General features: G+C 45.2%; 1 protein-coding gene across 1 annotated transcript in view; it reads right to left on the bottom strand.

Moving 5' to 3' along the window:
- The window catches only part of MDGA2 (MAM domain containing glycosylphosphatidylinositol anchor 2), a gene marked incomplete at its 5' end in the record, with an annotated part of 311,527 nt that overhangs the window by 32,261 nt on the left and 266,866 nt on the right, over positions 1-12,400 (bottom strand).

Raw genomic sequence — 12,400 nt, 5'->3', positions numbered from 1 at the left:
CAGGAAAAAAGCAGAGTTAACCCAATTCAGGAGCATTTTGGACACTCACCACACAAGGGAGACAACGAGGGATCATCACCTGGTTTGTGATGGCAACTCAAACACTCCAGAACAAGCTGGGGCATTTTTAAATACTCACTAAACCCTCAATTTCTTCAAAAATCTGCCCCTTAAATTTAAAACCTGCTTGTAAAAATGTTAAATAACCTCTATTTTTCCTCTCAAAATCGCTGCTCATTCCAGGTCATCCCATCAGCTTCCCCAGGGTGAATTTTCTTGCTCCCAAATGTTAATCCTTCAAACCTGAGCAGGTAAGTGGACTCTCAGGACTTGTGTCCCTGTTCCCTCCATGATTTTAAAACAACACTGTCCAACAGCAAAGGAAAATACATTTTCTGGGATGGGAAAGCCACAGTTTCATGGATTGGGAGGCACCTCCTCATTAGAGTCAACGAGTTTTTCAAAGTAATCAGAGAGACAGTTTGATTTCCAACCACTTTTGGTGATGAGTGAGAAAGAAATAAGTCGTTAATGACCTTAATGCATTAAAAAAAACCCCCAGGAATAAGAACAGAGCTGGTGCTGATTTCAAGAGAAATAAAAAGGTGCTGCTTCCTGTGCAGAAATCCCAATATCCAGCAGTCCTTGGAGTCTCAAAGGTGGGTGGATTTCAGGGGACAAAGAAAGTCAAAGCAAAAAGAAAAGTAAAAAGCAAAGTCACAAATTGCAAAGCATAGATTTTTTGGGGGGCTTTATAAACTTCACTTCCCGACATCCAAATGCAGTTTCTCTTATTTCAGAGCCTCCTTACCAAGAAATGAAAAGAGAAAAACAATCTAATTAAGCAGGAAAAATAGTGCCACACTGTCTCTACCATCAGCTTTAGAGAGAAGCAGAAATCATCCCCTTTTTTTGGCAGCAGAGTTACTGGGTTTTGCCATAGTTTTGCAATATTTTTGCAATATTTTTGCAATATTCCTCTGCCTAAAGTGCAGGAAACAAAGGGAAAAATCATTAAATATTTACCAGCCATGCCAAGGCACCTGTACAGGTGCAGTGATGCTCAAATGAGATTTTCCACAAGGCTCACTCCACCTGTCAGGCCTCTCAACTCCTTCCCCAGGGCGTGTTCACCCCCCCAGAGTTCATTAGGGATGGAAAAGTTTTTATTTCATTTATTTTATACCCCCTGAAATAGAACTAAATCCATCATATTTCACCGAGAAGGAACGAGCAAACTTTCCCTGCAAACTGGCCTTAGTGAGGGTAAATAATTAATAATCCCACCTTTTGTGGGATTAAAAGTGGCAATATTTTGATTTTTGAAGTATTTTACACGAGTACACAGGGGCTGAGGAGGGAAAATTTCTTTATGGAAAGGGTTGTCAAGCATTGCAACGGGTTTTCCAGGCTGGAATTCCCAGCCCTGGAGGGGTTTCAAAGCCCTGTGGATGTGGCATTTGGGGACAGGGGGCATTGGAGGCCTTGGAAGTTGCACTTGATGGTCTTGGAAGGCTTTTCCAACCTTAAAAATTCCATAATTCCACAAGGTCCCCATATATTAGTGGACAATTCATTAAATTTTGTGATGTTTTATGGGTTTTTTTCTGGTTTCCACGGCAAAAAACCCCCCAGGAATTAGAACAGAGCTGGTGTTGGTTTCAAGGGAAATAAATGACTTATTTCATTGCTTCCTATGGAGAAATCCCAATATCCAGGAGTGGCTCAGGAGGCAGAAACCGAAAGGAAAAATCAAATTATTTTGCTTTCAGAACGGATAAAAAATTGGAGCTTCTCTATTGCTCCTGTTTGGGGAGGTGGAGAAAAGGGGAATAATTCAAAGAGTGACAGAATTCGATGCAAATTTATGGCTGGTTTGGGGAACTGTGAATTTTAATCCTTAATTATTGCAATTACTTGCTGAAGCCTCTCTGTTCCTGCAGTTGTTTATCCAAAGACAAGGTGGAATTGGGAATATTTGTACAGCAGCTCATTGTAAGGAATCAGAATTAACTCTGGAATCTCAGGAATTTCAGTATTTTGCCTCCTAAGCCGCTCCTGGATATTGGGATTTTTCCCACATTCTTTTTTTCCCTTGCAATCGACACCAGCTCTGTTCTAATTCCTATTTTTTTTTTTTGCCATGGAAGTCAGAAAAAAACCACGAAACATCACAAAATTGTCACTTATTTGGACAGAAAACAAACCTTTGCCTGATTTTTCAGCTCGCTGTGGAATGAATAAATAAATAAATAAATAAATAAACAAATACATAAATAAATACATAAATAAAGGAAATATCCATCCAGTTTTCACCACATTCCACTTTCAAGGTTCTCTTTCCACCTGGAAAATAAAGTTATCCATGGAGGAATCACTCCAGGACATTCCTGAGGGAGCCTTTCCAGCACATTCCCAAATCTGGTGTGAAACACCAACTGCACCCTTGGCTGAAAAATGTAAAAATAATTGAAAATAAATGTAGGCATTGAGCTGAAAAATACTAAAATAATTGAAAATAAATGTGGGGATAAAGATGAAAAAAATATTAAAATAATTGAAAATAAATGTAGGCATTGAGCTGAAAAATACTAAAATAATTGAAAATAAATGTGGGGATAAAGATGAAAAAAATATTAAAATAATTGAAAATAAATATAGGGATTGAGCTGAAAAATATGAAAAGAAATGAAAATAAATGTAGGAACTGAGCTGAAAAATACTAAAATAATCAAAAATAAATGTAGGAATTGAGCAGAGAAATACTAAAATAATTGAAAATAAATGTAGGAATGAAACTGAAAAATATTAAAATAATCGAAAATAAATGTAGGAATTGAGCTGAAAAATATGAAGAGGAATTAAAATAAATGTAGGAATTGAGCTGAGAAATACTAAAATAATTGAAAATAAATATAGGAATTGAGCTGAAAAACATTGAAATAATTGAAAACAAATATAGGAACTGAGCTGAAAAATACTAAAGTAATTGAAAATAAATATAGTAATTGAGCTGAAAAATCAGAAGAGAAATTAAGTGTAGGAATTGAGCTGAAAAATATGAAAATAAATAAAAATAAATGCAGGAATTGAGCTGAAAATTACTAAAATAATTGAAATTAAATGTAGGAATTGAGCTGAAAAATACTAAAAGAATTGATCTTATTTATTTGCTGACTCAGCAAAAAGGAAGGTCAGGTCTCCATGGAGTTGGAGAACTTTGGAAGCAGCTGGAGGAACAAGGATTTTCCAGTTTATTTTCAACCCATTATTTTGAGACATAAACAGCCACACTGAAATGCCCAAGACGCCCCTAAAAATAAGATTTTGATTCCTAAAAGGCCTCAGGGTGGGGCAAAATCCCAGCCCCAAACTGGAGATGCTCCAAGGAGGAGACTCCCAACGCTCATGGAAGCACCAAGACCCACCCAACCCTTCCCCCTTGGAGATCTGGGGCATCGATTTGGGCTCCTTGGATGGGAAGGAGGCGAATCCTCATCCTTGAATTCCTTAAAATTCCCTGGAGAGCCTCTCCCTGACGTCGAGGCCTTGCTGTTTGGCATAAACCAGTCAAGATTTAAAGAGAAAATCCACAAGCAAACACAACCCCAAAACATCTTCCGCACCTCAACTCACGTGGTCAGAGCTGGAATATTAAGGAATATTAAGAAATATTCTTAATATTATGAAATATTAAGGAAGAACCAGGATCTGCTGGAAAAGGAATTTTTGAGGGGGGAAAAATCCAAGCCCTTTGCCTCCAGAATTTTTTCTAATCAAAGGCCCTTTGCCTCTCAAAGACAAGGAGGACACATAGGGTGGGAAATTTCCTTTGAAACAACAGTTTGGGAGGATTTGTGGGGCACTGAGGGAAAATGAGCTCAGTTTTTGGAGCATTTATTAAGATTGTCACGGGCCTGAGCTGTAATTAATGGAGCAGAGCGTATCCAGGCTTAATAAATCCAGAGGCTTCACTGGGAAAACTCCTTTTTTTTTTTCCTTGGTTACTTTTGAATATTTAGAAATTTCTGGTCCTAAAGCTGAAAAGCAAAAAAAAACAAACCAAAAAAAAACCCACCAGAAAAGCAAAATGTATTTCCCTGACATGAGAGAAAAAGGGCTGTAATTGTGGCAGGATTTTATTGCAGCAGAAAACGCTCGTGCTGTCAAATGAAAGGGGATTTATTCCCTGCCTCCTGCTGAGAAACACTGTGTTCTCTTAAAGACTGGGAAATATAGATTTCTGGAGCTGTTAATCCCATGGGATGATTAAACATTGATTGCTGTATGCACAGATATGTTTATAAAAAATAAACCCCCTCAGTCCATTGTGCTTGGCCTATTGATCAACCACAAATTTCTTCATTGACTCAACAAGTTGGACAAGCTTCTCTTTAATTAATGACAACTGAATGCAGTGCAAATTAATCCACTGGATACTGCTGAAAAGAAACCTGTGACAGTGTTTAAAGTCATTTCTTTCCAGTTTATAACAACAACAATTGATTTTCCTTAAGAAAATCGGTTTTCTTTGGAGGTTTTATATATAAAAAAGGACTGTTCAGTTCCTGGGAAAATATTCTATTTGTATATCGAAGAGGGAGAACTCCCAGGGAGTGTTTGCCTTGTTTCTGCTCTTCTTTCCCAATTTTGACTGGCAACATAATCAGAGTTATCCGTTCGGATAACTCAGTTTGGAACATAAATCTCATCGGGTGGGTGGCTCCTGTGTCATCTTCATTTCAAAGCAGAGTTACAGCCCAGAGATGACTCACGGTGACAAATATCTGTAATTTGGGCAAAACCAACAAGCTCAGCTGCAGAGCCCCGTGTGCCACACTCACCACCAGCTCCTGTGCTGCTGTGCCTCGGGTGCTGCTGCTCTTGGTGGCATAAAATCACAGAGTCACGGAATTCCCGGAGTTGGAAGGACCCACAAAGATCAAAGTTCAGCTCCTGGACCTGCCCAGACACCCCAACAATCCCCCCCTGTGCCCCAGAGGATCATCCAAACCCTCCTGGAGCTCTGGCAGCCTTGGGGCCGTGCCCACTGCCCTGGGGAGCCTGGGCAGTGCCAACCACCCTCTGGGGGAAGAACCTTTCCCTGAGATCCAACCTGACCCTGCCCTGGCACAGCTCCAGCCCTTCCCAGGGTCCCCTGGTCCCCACAGAGCAGAGCTCAGTGCCTGCCCCTCCTCTGCCCCTCACAAGGATGCTGAAGATCACAATGAGGTCTCCCCTCAGTCTCCTCCAGCTGAACAAACCAAGTGTCCTCATGAGGCTTCCCCTCATAGAATCCCAGAATAGCTGGGTTGGAAGGGACCTCCAAGATCAAGTCCAACCCTTGATCCAGCCCCGCCGTGGTTCCCAGCCCATGGCACTGATGCCACATCCAGTCTGGCCTTAAACACCTCCAGGGACGGAGAATCCCCCCCTTCCCTGGGCAGCCCATTCCAATGGCTCAGCACCCTCTCTGCAAAGAAATTCTTCCTGATCTCCAACCTCCCCCTCCCCTGGCCCAGCTGCAGACCCAGCCCTCTTGTCTTGCTGAGAGTTGCCTGGGAAAAGAGACCAACCCCCCCTGGCTCCCCCCTCCTGGCAGGGAGTTGCAGAGAGTGAGGAGGTCTCCCCTGAGCCTCCTGTTCTCCGGGCTGAGCCCCCCCAGCTCCCTCAGCCTCTCCTCCCAGCACTTGTGCTCCAGTCCCTTCCCCAGCCTCGTTGCTCTCCTCTGCCCCTGCTCCAGCCCCTCCAGGGCCTTCCTGAGCTGAGGGCCCAGAACTGGACCCAGCACTCCAGGGGTGGCCTCCCCAGCACTGAGTCCAGGGCAGGAATCCCTTCCCTGGCCCTGTTGGCCCCCCTGTTCCTGAGCCAGGCCAGGATCCATTGGCCCTCTTGTCCCCCTGGGCACACTCTGGCTCCTGTTCAGCTCCCTGTCCATCCCCACTCCCAGCTCCCTTCCTGCCTGGCTGCTCTCCAGCCCCTCTGGCCCAGCCTGGAGCTGCCGGGGGTTGTTGTGGCCAAAGGGCAGGACCCGGCCCTTGGCCTGCTGGAACCTCATCCCCTTGGAATCAGCCCATGGATCCAGCCTGGGCAGGTCCCTCTGCAGAGCCCTCCTGCCTTCCAGCTGATGGACACTCCCCCCCAGCTTGGTGTCATCTGCAAATTTGCTGCTGATGGACTCAATCCCCTCATCCAGATCATCAATGAAGACATTAAACAGGACTGGGCCCAGCACTGATCCCTGGGGACACCACTGGGGATGGATCCCCCCTGGATGCAGCTCCATCCCCACCACTCCCCGGGCCCGGCCATCAGCCAGTTCCTGACCCAGCACAGAGTGCTCTTCTTATCTGATATTTTCCCACCCAACCAGTGGAAGTGCCAAACCCTCACCTTTCTTTCCATGCTGGGCTGGTTCCTGCTCTGCTCTCCTGCAGTTCTGGGCACCAGCTGCTGTGGAGCCAAGAGGGACCAAGAGGGCAAACCCAGACTGGGCACTTTGGGAGGTTTGGCTGCTCAGGGACAGACTGAGCCCAAGTGTCCCACGTGGGTTGGTCTCTTCTCCCAGGGAAGAAGGGACAGGACAAGAGGAAACGGTCTCAAGCTGTGCCAGGGGAGGGTCAGGTTGGATATTAGGAAATATTTGTTCACAGAAAGGGTTGGAAAGCACTGGAAGGGGATGCCTGGGGTGGGGTGGAGTCCTCATCTCTGGGGGGATTTAAAAGCCCTGTGGATGTGGCACTTGGGGACATGTGGGACTTGGGGACACCCTGAGGGACATGGGGGGATTGTTTGGGTGTTCTGGGCAGGGCCAGGGGTTGGACTGGATGGTCCTTGTGGGATTCCAGCTCTGGATATTCCACAATTCTGTGGTTTGGCAGCTGCATGTTAAACCTCTTTCCCTCTTTTCTGCCTGGAAAACAGTCTAAAACCCATTTAACAATGGGCATAATCTTTCTCAATTAGCCAATTCCTAATCCATCAGAACAATCCCAGGCATGTAATTGACTTTTTTTCTTGCAGGATTATATTAACAATCCTCCTGTATTTGTTCCTGCCATTAATTATATTATTTTGTATTTACCACGTTGTGTAATTGGCTTCCTGTGATACAAACAAAAACATACACACAAAAAAATAAATTCCCTTTTCCCCTCTTTTTAAAAAAAAACTAAAAATCCCCAAGTCTTTAGTAATTAGGAACTTTGAGTCCAAATATGAAGAACGTTATAGAAACAGTTTTTATGGGCTACAAATTGACAGATGAGTGATTCAGAACAGGAACATCTGTCCAGGATCCAAATTTACTGTCTGGTATTTAAAGAGGAAAGAGACAGCAACACTTCAGGGAAAGCTGCCATGAGAAAGATCCAACAATTAAGTCCTCTCTTGAAATATGTAAAACAGCTCAGGTTTTCAAGGCAGAGTGAAAATGTTAACCTAGAGAGAGGGATCCCTTTTTTGAGAGTAAAATCCAAATAGAACACGAATATCTGCTAAAACCTGGTGAACTGGAAGATAAAACACACTGCCCTCTGTTTCTCCATACAAATGGAGGGTGATAAAAACATCTTGGAAGTTGTATATTGGAGCACTTCAGTCCATTTGTTAAGTAAATGGTCGTTTGGGATATTTCAGAGCTGGAAAGTTGTTGTGGTTTGTTTGCTTTTAACAACTTTAAAGGTGGGGGCAAAGAGGGTCTGGAGGGACTGCAAAGGGGGAATGGCTTCCCACTGCCAGAGGGGAGATATTGGGAAGGAATTCCTGGCTGGGAGGGTGGGGAGGCCCTGGAAAAGAATTCCCAGAGAAGCTGTGGCTGCCCCTGGATCCCTGGAAGTGTCCAAGGCCAGGTTGGAGCAACCTGGGCTCATGGAAGGTGACCCTGCCCGTGGCAGGGGTGGCACTGGATGGGCTTTAAGGTCCCTTCCAACCCAACCCATTCCAGGATTCTATAATTCCACAACTGACCAGAAGATGTAGGATTTTGCTCCTGGGAAGGATCCCACTGTGCACTTCTCTGAGGTGGGGACTCAGAGCAGTCACAACCTGGAAGGTGTCACCACATTCAAATCAAAACCTTCCTCAATTTTTGCTCCTTTAAAGGCTAAAATGTGATATAAATCAATGAATCCTTTAAAACTGGCTGCATCCCAGCTGAATTCACCAGAGTCTGTGGGATCAAACAGGAGCTCTGCTGTTCCCAACCCCAGCAGGGCAGGTTCTCCTGCTTTTTCACTGCTGCAAACATCTCCCAAAAAGAGCTTTCCACTTTTAATCCCACGAAAGGTGGGATTATTAATTATTAATTATTAACCCCCACTAAGGCCAGTTTGCAGGGAAAGTTTGCTCGTTCCTTCTGGGTGACAGATTAAATTCCAAGTTCACCTTTTGGGCAACTCTGACACTCCTCTGGGGCAAGGGTGGGACTCCTGGGGCTGGGCCTGTGCAGGGCTCAGGGTTGGACTGGATGGTCCTTGGGAGTCCCTTCCAGCTCAGGAGATTCTGGGATTCTGTGGCATCGACCTTAAATTTCTTGATTCCTGGTTTATCTGCAACAGCCACACCCTGATTTTTATCAGAGGCAGAATTAGGAACCTGGCCTCAAGATTAATTTCCTCAGTTTAAATCAAGCACTTCACACCTACACCAACAACTCTATTGCCACCATCAAGAACTCATCCCCCCAAGCCACATCCCATATTCCATGGTGGCTTCTCCATCCCACAAAGCTCCAGCTGATCTCCAAGCACAGGCAGGGCACTGAACTACCTCATTCTCCTGGGATTTCTAAAAGCTCTTCACAAATGGCCATGTTTTTTCATCCCAAATCGTTGCAGAGTGACAAATTAATGGCAGGGGCTGCAATCAGGATGACAAGCCCAGGCCCTTTTTAAGCTGGAGCTTTGCTGCTCAGTCAATGCCACGAGCCAGGGAGGGTTGTCTTGGGAAATGAGCTGGAAAAACAAGGCTGCATTTTAAACAACCTGCAGGAGGCTCTGCAGGAACAGATCAGGGGGGAAAACCACCACCAGACCAGCTCATGATGCCAAAATGCATTTCCCAGGAGAGCAAATATTCTGATTTTACTTCGTTTTTTAAATAAGGAAGAGTTTTTGGCAATAAATAACAGCCCAGCTGTCAGATCTGACCGTTCCAAGGGAGCCTTTCTGAAATCCCAGAGAAAACTGGGAAGGAAATGGCCACTGGATGTTTAATGAAGTCCTCCAAATGGGAATGGGAGGGTTTCAATCAGCTCAGAGCCACAGATGCACTGCAGCAGGGGGCTCGGGGAAAGGCAGAGTGGTTTGGATTCCATGGAAACATCTGCGGTGTCAGGGAATAAAGAATTCCCCAGCAGGAAAAGAACAGAGGGATTTGTCCATGGGAATAAATCACTCTTGTCCCAACAATTCATGATATTGGTAACATGTTTTTGGATGTTCTGGACACACACTGATTATATGTTCTGGCACAGCTCCTTCATCCCTCACCTTGGAGCAAAAAAAAATGGGTTTAAGGAATGACCAACAGAATTCCATCATTTTTACAAGGTAAACTCCCTTTCCCAAGGCCCACTAGGAGTGAATATTTCTCACCTTCCTCTTTGCTTCGGTTTTATGAAGTGATCTCAGAGGAATGCAGGGAAAGGAAGATCATTCCAGCCCCTGGAATTAAGGCCTGGATGTGTCCCACTGACACAGAACCCAACAGAACCGTCCCCAGAACAGGTTTGGAATGGGAGAGATGGAAGAAGATGCATTTCTACTGCTAAAGTTTATCCCAAAATTCTGATATATTTTAACAGGGTACTTGGATTTAATTTATTTATGAGTCTTAGGCATTGATGCTGCTCAATAACCTCACTAAGGAGGACGAATCCTTCACCAGAAAGAAGTTTCTGCAGCACTCAAAGGCCTCTGAAATATATATTTATCCCGTATTTACACATCCAGACACACAACTCTTACTTGTCAGGCACCTGCCTGAGGACAAAGGCCATAATTTTTATGCAGCTCTTAAATATTAAATAAGTTTTATTCCTCTGTTTCTCTTCTAGTTTTCATTCTTGCACATCCTTGAATATTTCTGAACAGCACCGTGACATCCTATTAAATCAGCACTGACAAGAAAACCTTTGCTGTCATTTATGGATTTCTTTCTTTTTTTGAACAGTCTGGCTTTAATTTATAAATTATGGAAATATAGAATGGTTTGGGAGGGACCTTAAAGCTCATCTTTCCCAACTCTTTTCCACAGGCAGGGACACCTTCCACCAGCCCAGGTTGCTCCAACCTGGCCTTGGACACTTCCAGGGATCCAGGGACAGCCACAGCTCCTCTAGGAATTCTATTCCAGGGCCTCCCCACCCTCCAAGGGAAAAATTTCTCTTCCATATCTGACCTGAATTTCAGTTTTGTATCAAGAACAAGAAGGAGGAATGGAAAGCATTTCAAGGCAATCATATTTTTCATTTTAAACCTGAGTTCTGAGCAGCATCCTGCTCCTGCTTCCTGCTGTTCTCATCCATTGGATAACTGCAGAGCAGCAGGGGGAAAAATCCCTCAGCAGACACACATCCCACCTTCTCTGCTCCTCTCTGCTGCTACTGAAGTGGAGCACGTGTCTATCAAGCCCCTTTTTTGAGGCCTGACCACAGGTTGCTCCCTGAAGGAGCCGAAAAAAAAAAAGGTGGAGAGGGACTTGGGACAAGGATGGAGGGAAAGGACACAGGGAATGGCTTCCACTGCACAAGGGGAGATTTAGGGTGGGATATCAAGGCTGAGGGATGATTTGCAAAGGAGGAAGCTGAGGCTGGGATGGGAGATTTGGAGCCAAGGCTTTTAATTGTGAGTTAAAAATGGTTCCAACCTTGGGATGGATGAGGCAAATATTTACATAGAATTCTGAAAATAAAGTTTCTACTGCTTATGTCCTTAAGGAATTTGGAACTATAAAGGTTTAAATCCTGTGGAGCCAGGCTGGGAGAGCTGGGGGGGTTCCCCTGGAGAAGAGAAGGCTCCAGGGAGAGCTGAGAGCCCCTGGCAGGGCCTAAAGGGGCTCCAGGAGAGCTGGAGAGGGACTGGGGACAAGGATGGAGGGACAGGACACAGGAATGGCTTCCCACTGGAAAAGGGGAGATTTGAGTGGGATCTTGGGAAGGAATTCTTGTCTGGGAGGGTGGGGAGGCCCTGGAATAGAATTCCCAGAGAAGCTGTGGCTGCCCCTGGATCCCTGGAAGTGTCCAAGGTCAGGCTGGAGCAACCTGGGCTGGTGGAAGGTGTCCCTGCCCATGGCAGGGGGGTGGCACTGGATGATCCTTAAATCCCTTCCAAACCAAACCATTCTGATCCCTGGAATGATTCCAGGACCCTCTTTGCCTGCTGCCCCCATGAGATCTGACCCCAGTGAAGAACTGAGGTTAGAAATCACATTTAGGACATTCCTGTGTGTCTTCAAGAAACCCCAGAAGAGTTAATAAGACTCTTAATAAATCAGTAATGAAATAGCAGAATTTTACACTTACATAACAAAAATCAAACCCAGGCAGTCCCAGCAGGCAATAAGTTCTTGGATCAAATGAATATGTAAGATTTTGCCTGCAAATTTTTTTTGTGAAGAAAAGCAGTTTAGATTGACTGCCCACATCTCGTGGTAATGGGAAGGGGCAGAGCTCTGCCTGGGATTTGTTCTGTTCACAGCCCTAGAAATTACAGCCCAAAGCCCCCAAAATGAGAATGGGAACACACCCAGAATAGGGTTTGGGATGGAAGGGACCTTTAAAGCTCATCTTATCCCAATTCTTTTCCACAGGCAGGGACACCTTCCACTATCCCAGGTTGCTCCAACCTGGCCTTGGACACTTCCAGGGATCCAGGGGCAGCCACAGCTTCTCTGGGAATTCTATTCCAGGGCCTCCCCCACCCTCCCAGACAAGAATTCCTTCCCATTATCCCATCTGTCCCTGCCCTCTGGCAGTGGGAAGCCATTCCCTGGGTCCTGTCCCTCCATCCCTTGTCCCCAGTCCCTCTCCAGCTCTCTTGCAGTCTCCTTTCCTGGCAGCACATTCCTACTTTGGGAATCCTGCCCATTTGATCCATGATTCAGGGTAGAAGACTCTGTTTTCCAAGGAGACCATCCCCCAGCCTATTTCTGATCTTATTTCTCCTGGCTGGGTCTTTGTCCTCTATTTTTAACAGAGAAGATGGAAAGGACATGAAGGAAATCATGGGATCAGGGAATCTCAGAATCCCAGACTGGTTTGGGTTGGAAGGGACCTTTAAAGCCCATCTTATTCAAACACTTCCATGGGCAGGGACACCTTCCACCAGCTCAGGTGGCTCCAACCTGGCCTTGGACACTTCCAGGGATCCAGAGGCAGCCACAGCTTCTCTGGGAATTA

This window comes from Pseudopipra pipra, chromosome 6, assembly GCF_036250125.1.
Source record: "Pseudopipra pipra isolate bDixPip1 chromosome 6, bDixPip1.hap1, whole genome shotgun sequence".
Lineage (NCBI taxonomy): Eukaryota > Metazoa > Chordata > Aves > Passeriformes > Pipridae > Pseudopipra > Pseudopipra pipra.
Note: the sequence above shows the minus strand (reverse complement) of the source record. Positions and strands in the feature narration are given on the sequence as shown.